The sequence below is a fragment of the Euleptes europaea genome, chromosome 6 (genome assembly GCF_029931775.1).
Source record: "Euleptes europaea isolate rEulEur1 chromosome 6, rEulEur1.hap1, whole genome shotgun sequence".
NCBI lineage: Eukaryota > Metazoa > Chordata > Lepidosauria > Squamata > Sphaerodactylidae > Euleptes > Euleptes europaea.
The window spans coordinates 13,006,507-13,013,814 of record NC_079317.1 but is presented as its reverse complement, the minus strand read 5'-3'; the positions used below and the strand labels follow the sequence as shown (position 1 = coordinate 13,013,814).

Genomic DNA, 7,308 nt, shown 5'->3' with positions numbered 1-7,308 from the left:
GATCTCCAGGCTCCACCTGGAGACTGGCAACCCTATGCCCTCAGAAGGTACGGTCACTTCCGTCTTGGCCACCGTGACTTATAGATGTGCCACCTGGTCACATGCACAATATTGAAAGGAGTCACAGTGGCCAAGACAGAAGTGACCGTACCTTCTGAGGGCATAGGGTACCTTTCAACATTGAACACATGAACACATGAAGCTGCCTTATACTGCCTTGGTCCATTGAAGTCAGTCTTGTCTACTCAGACTGGCAGCGGCTCTCCAGGGTCTCAGGCTGAGGTCTTTCACATCACCTGCTTTCCTAGTCCCTTTAACTGGAGATGCCGGGGATTGAACCTGGGACCTTCTGCATCCCAAGCAGATGCTCTACCACTGAGCCACAGCCCCTCCCCCTGGCTCCTACCTAGTGGAATGACCTGCCTGAGGAGATTGGGAAGGCCTCCCCGCTTCTATAATTTCACAGAATGTGCTGAACAGAAATGTGTAGGGTTGCGTTTGTGCAAAAGGATTGGAATTATAATTTAATGGAACAGTTCAGGAGGTCATGAACCCATGAAGCTGCCTTCTACTGAATCAGACCCTTGGTCCATCAAAGTCAGTATTGTCTACTTAGACCAGAAGCGGTTCTCCAGGGTCTCAGGCAGAGGTCTTTCACATCACCTACTTGCCTAGTCCCTTTAACTGGAGGTGCTGGGGATTGAACCTAGGACCTTCTGCATGCCAAGCAGATGTTCTACCACTGAGCTACGGCCCTTCCCAACATTGTGCATGTGCCCAGATGGCACATCTATCATGTGCTTGTGCTAAACTGGCTACAATTCATCCATGCACAATGTGAGTGGAAATACATTCTGTGGTTCATCACAGTAGCGCTTTCCCAGTCCTCCTCCCCTCTGTAGCCTGGAATTGGATGGGGGACAATTGACCCTGTATATATAAGCACATGAAGTTGCCTTCTGTTGAGTCTATCATTGGTCCATTGGTCTATCAAAGTCAGTACTGTCAACTTTGGCCTTGGCTTTCCAGGTTGGCAGGTCTTTTATCCGGAAACTTCTGTGTTCAAAGTGGGCGCTGTACCTGAGCCAGGGGCCCTCCCCAGGCTTTCAATATCAGGCACACTCAGCCCATACCAGGACTGTGGGGCTTCAATGTCTGTTTTTATGGCTGCTTATTATCTTTTTATTGTTTTTTATGGCTTTAATACCAGCATGGTGTAGTGGTTAAAAGTGGTGGTTTCATTCTCTGATAGACACATCTGTCCTTTCCGGTGAGAAGCCAGAGGGAAGAAGGACTTGACAGCATGGTGTAGTGGTTAAGAGCAGTGGTTTGGAGCGGTGGACTGTGATCTGGAGAACCAGGTTTGATCCCCCACTCCTCCACATGAGCGGCGGAGGCTAATCTGGTGAACTGGATTTGTTTCCCCACTCCTACACATGAAGCCAGCTGGGTGACCTTGGGCTAGTCACACTCTCTCAGCCCCACCTCCCTCACAGGGTATCTGTAGTGGGGAGGGGAAGGTGATTGTAAGCCGGTTTGATTCTCCCTTAAGTGGTAGAGAAAGTCAGCATATAAAAACCAACTCCTCTTCCTCTTCCTCTTCTTCTTCTTGAGAAAGGCAGGGTATAAACGAAATAAAAAAAAATGTATTCATGTAAACTACCCTCTTTCCTTCTGGAAATTCCACCCGAACTCATGTATCTCTTTCTAGGAAAAGAAAAGCAGAACATATAAAAGCCCACAGAAAAACTAGACATTAGAGAGAAGAGCTCTTACCTAGCCTGTTTCCTGATGTCATGTTTTTAACTTGTAGGAGATTTTTTTTTCCTTCCGTGCAAAAGCATTTAAACATTCAGTCTCCATCTTCCATCTGATACTGTACAATCTTATGACATCTTTTTTTTTCTCTTGAAAGGATCTTACTCATCTTCTACAAGGAAGGAAGGGGACAGGATTTATTTTTAACTGAAATTATCTTCTTAAAAAAAAACTAACTGACCTAATCAGAATATTTCCTGTGATGTTTTATAGTTTTTCATAATTGAATGGGGCAACTGCACCTGTGCTTGTTCTTTTGTATTGTTTCTGCTATTAAAATGATCATTGAAATGATTGCTGCTGCCCCGAATATGTATTGACAAAAAGAAAGTGGGAAGGAGATCTTAATAAGGACTGAGTATGCTCGAAGGGCCACAGAATACTGAAGCAATTGAGAATCGGGTAAAGGAAAAGGGGGGTAGAGTTTGGTTGCCAACTCCCACCTTGGGGGGAAATTGCTGGAGATTTGTGGGCAGAGCCTGGGGATGCCAAGGTTTGGGGTGGGACCTCAGCAGGGTATAATGCCACAGAGACTACCCTCCAACGTAGCCATTTGCTCCAGGCGAGCTGATCTCTGTCATCTGGGGAGCAGCTGTAATGCCAGGAGGCAGGAGATCTCCAGGCTTTACCTGAGAGCTAGTAGGGTGAAGTGGTTAAGAGTGGTGGACTCTAATCTGGAGCACCTGGTTCGATTCCACACTCCCCCACATGAGTGGCAGACTCTGATCTGGTGAAACGGGTTGGTTTCCCCAGTCCTACACATGAAGCCAGCTGGGTGACCCTTGGGCGAGTCACAGTTCTCTTAGAGCTCTCTCAGCTTCACCTACCTCACAAGGTGTCTGTTGTGGGGAGAAAAAGGGAAGGCGATGGTAGGCCAGTTTGATTCTCCTTAGAAGGTAGAGAAAATCAGCATATAAAAACCAACTCCTCCTCCTCCTCCTCCTCCTCCTCCTCCTCCTCCTTCTTCTTCTTCTTCTTCTTCTTCTTCTTCTTCTTCTTCTTCTTCTTCTTCTTCTTCTTCTTCTTCTTCTTCTTCTCCCCCCCCCCCCCGAAGCCCCTAAATATAAGAGAAAGCCAGAAGAAGATACTTCAGGGGTGTTTCCAAATTGTTTCTCCTCCCTTTCAATGATTCCCTGTAAAATATCCTACCAACAGTTCCCATCCACCCCCCACGCCCGGTTGGCTTAAGTCTGCGCTTCAAAATCTAGCTTGAGTCAGGTACAAATTCAAAAAGATGCTCAGGTTTGGGCTTTGAGGAGTCTCCAGGGGGAACCCCAGAATCCAGACGCAGTCTCTAGGAACCCCACTCCCGTGCTGTCCGAAACTCACGCGGAGTTACCCTCTGTTGAAAAGTGTTCCCTGGAATCTCTTGTGACACCATGAAGGACGCTGGAATGCATTTCCACTCAGCGTTGCTTATCGGGGGAAATAACTTTCTTGAAGCATTTCCAGCCAATGTGAGAAAATGTTCTTGTATATAAAGGACTGCATAGAGTGTGAAGTTGCTTGGTAATGTTGATTTTGCCAGTCTTCATCAACATCCAGATGTTCTTATTCCAGTTTTCCCAGGGGGGATGTAATTGAGGATAAGTGTACACTGCATGCAACTGGGGTTGCCAGCTTCCAGGTAGGGCCTGGAGATCTCCTGGAATTACAACCGATCCTCAGACTACAGAGATCAGTTCCCCTGGAGAAAAATGGCTGCTTTGGAGGCTCAACAGTATGGTATAGCCTGCTGAGGTCCCTCCGCTCCCCCTATGCTGCTGTCTCCAGGCCCCACCCTCAAATCTTCAGGAATTTCCCAGCCTGGAGCTGGCAACACTGGAATATTATTATAAGCGAGGGACCTGCAAGGACTTGCATCCCTCCACCTGTGGGCCCCTCTCTCTACACTATCTCCACTTTGCCGGCAGCCTCCAAACCTTTCCCTTCTCTCCCTTTCTCTCTTTCCATCTCTCCCTCCTTCCATCAACCTCTGTTTTTCTGTCCCTTGATCTTGAACACATGAAGCTGCCTTGTGCTGAATCAGAGCCTTGGTCCACGAAAGTCAGTATTGTCTACTCAGACCAACAACGGCTGCCCAGGGTCTCAGGCAGAGGTCTTTGACATCACCTACTTGCCTAATCCCTTTAACTGGAGATGCCGGGGGATTGAACCTGGGACCTTCTGTATGCCAAGCAGATGCTCTACCACTGAGCTATAGTAGGCTGCCTGTCTTCAGCTCTTCCTCCTCCCTGCTGTCCTCACCTTTCCCTGATACCTTCCTTCTGAGTCTCCCGCCACTAGCAACCCCAAAATAACCTCCAAGATGTCACAAAACAGAGTTTTGGGGTAGAATTTCAGTTATTAAAATGATGGTATTGCCTAAGATGCTTTTTGTATTTCAAAACCTACCAATTTTGAAAGGAGCACAGATATTTAAAAGTTGGAAGAAAGATATTTTAAATTTTTTATGGGGTAAGGAAAGACATAGGATAGCATATAATAACTTAGTTGAATTAAAAGAAACAGGAGGCCTGGGATTACCAGATTTGAGAATGTATTATCAAGCAGCTTGTTTTACCTGGCTAAAAAATTGGATTCTATTAAAGAATCCTAAAATATTAGAATTAGAAGGGTTTAATTTACGCTTCAGGTGGCATGCATATTTATGGTATGAAAAGGAGAAAGTAAAGAATTTAATTCCCATATTATTAGAGTTGGTCTACTTCAAACTTGGAAGAAAGGATTTTTGGAATGTAAAACCCCTGGCTGGATTAACCCTGTAGAAGCTTTTATGAAGAGAGGTGTACAACTAAATCTGGATATCAATATTTATAGAGAAATTACGGAATGTAAAGAAGGGGTTTGGATGTTGAAGAGTAGAGAAGAGCTTAAAATTAATGACTGGTTTATGTATTATAAATTAAGGTATATATTTAATAAAGATAATTTGAGGGGATTTAATAAAAATAAATCTAAACTAGAAATTATATTAACTAAGGGAAATAAAGGACTGATAGGAAGAATTTATAAGTTATTAATTGAGGTGAATTTAGAACAAGAAAGGATTAAACCAGTGATGGTGAAATGGTTGAAGGAGTTAGGCTATAATATTGATTTGGAAATATGGAAAACTTGTGGAAGAGGGAATACAAATTTACAATCACTAATGAAATAAGAGAAAACTTATATAAAATGTTTTATAGATGGTACATAACCCCGGCACTGCTAAGTAAAATGAAGAAAGATGAAATGGGTTTATGTTGGAAGTATGGAACTGAAAAAGGCACGTTTATGCATGTATGGTGGTTTTGTAAAAAAATTAAGAGGTTTTGGAGACTAATATTAAAGGAAACTAATAATTTGATTAATATAAAAGTAAAAAAAGATCCTGCTTTTTGTTTATTAGGAATCCCTAAAGACAATATGGATAGATGTGATAGAGTTATATGTCAATACAGTTTTGTGGCAGCAAGAATTATAATAGCAAAAAACTGGAAGCAAGTAAATAAACCTTCAATTAAGGACTGGAGAGAGAAATTGTGGATGTATATGCGGATGGCCAAACTTACAGATTCTTTACACGGCAAAGATATGGAAGAGTTTAAAAAAACATGGTTAAAGGCCGTCGCATTTTGGGATAAACTGGCGAAAATGAATTTTACAAGTATAGTTAATGAATTATAGATAAAATATAACGTTTTTTATAATAATAATAGTATAAGGTAATTTTAAATACTGTCAAAACACTTCTCCGGAAGTCTATTGGTGGTGGGACACACTGTTAAGGTGGGTGGTGGGTATTAGAGCACCGTGTATTGTACAATTTATATTATATGGTGTAATTTTGACTGTTGTATAAGTGCTCTTTTTGTATTTTTGTATCTTTTATGTTTTTTTTCCTGTTTTCTTTTTTATGGTTTTTATAATTTGTTTTGTTTTTCTTATTATAAAAATAATAAATATTTATATATAAAAACAGAGTTCAGTGAGATCCTGGTTGTCATCTTTTTTCAAGGTTGCAGTTTTAGGGCTCTGAAGCTCCCCATTTTTGTAGGTTTTATATGTTTCTGCACACTTGGAGCAAACCCATTAAGGGAACGGGGTTCGATCCAAACAGTGTTCCATTTACGGTACATATTTTTCCTACCCACCCCTTTCCGTTGCAGCCCTCCCCACACCTTGTGCTTCCTGAAATGAGGCCCCTTGGGATCAGCAGATTCTGAGAAACAGCGGGGTGTGTGATGTGGAAGTGTGCAGCAGAGAGGAGCAATTTGAAAAAATTACCCCCTTTCTTGTCCCCATGGATGTGGCCTGCTGCTGCGGATTTCTGGGTTGCCAGCGTGGTGTAGTGGTTAAGAGCGGTGGTTTGGAGCAGTGGCCTCTAATCTGGAGAACCGGGTTCGATTCCCCACTCCTCCACGTGAGCGGCGGACCCTAATCTGGTGAACTGGGTTGGTTTCCCCACTCCTCCATGTGAAGCCAGCTGGGTGACCGTGGGCTAGTCACAGTTCTCTCTGAACTCTCTCAGCTCCACCTACCTCACAGGGAGTCTGTTGTGGGAAGGGAAGGTGATTGTACGTCAGTTTTATCCTCCCTTAAGTGGTGGAGAAAATTGGCATATAAAACCAACTCTTCTTCTTCTAAATATTGTCGAAGGCTTTCACGGTCAGAGTTCATTGGTTCTTGTAGGTTATCCGGGCTGTGTAACCGTGGTCTTGGAATTTTCTTTCCTGACGTTTCGCCAGCAACTGTGGCAGGCATCTTCAGAGTAGTAACACTGAAGGACAGTGTCTCTCAGTGTCAAGGGTGTAGGAAGAGTAATATATAGTCAGAAAGGGGTTGGGTTTGAGCTTCTTCTTCTTCTTCTTCTTCTTCTAGCTTGGTTGGGAAATATCTAGACATTTTGGGGGTGGAGCCTGAGGAAAATGGGGTTTGGAGAGGGGAGGGACCCCAGCCGGGCATAATGCCATACAGTCCACCCTCCAAAATAGATATTTTATCCAGGGGAGCTGATCTTAGTTTCCTGGAGATCAATTGTAATAGTGGGAGATCTCCAGGTGCCACCTGGAGGTTGGCAGCCCTACTGGGGAGGATGGCATTTGGGAAGGGGAGGGAACTAAAAATAATAAAAATTCACACATCCTTAATAGCTAGAGTTAACAGTTAAATCGCTTTGGTCATATAGAGCTAGATAGCAATTTTTGTGTGTGTGTGTGTGTGTGTGTGTGTGTGTGTGTGTGTGTAATGTGCCATCAGGTCATAGCCGACTTGTGGCAACCCCAGAAAGGGGCTTTCAAGGCAAGTGAGAAACAGAGGTACTTTGCCATAGAAAGCGATTTATAGATACCATTTATCTATGGCTCAGCGATCGCGTTGAATGTGTTTGTCTCGATCCACTGAAATATGCAAGATATTCTTTTCCAGACAGCAGATCTCCACTCTTCCAGTGGCAAGAAATAATTAAACCCTGCACATAAAAAGGATCTCTGAATCAGAGCTAAGAAA

The 7,308-nt window shown here is 43.5% G+C and overlaps 1 non-coding gene across 1 annotated transcript; it reads right to left on the bottom strand.

Moving 5' to 3' along the window:
• Window positions 1–318: 318 nt before the first annotated feature.
• Window positions 319–390, bottom strand: TRNAP-GGG (transfer RNA proline (anticodon GGG)). The gene has a single exon. It is a non-coding gene; the product is annotated as a tRNA-Pro (tRNA).
• Between the last annotated feature and the right edge of the window lie 6,918 nt (window positions 391–7,308).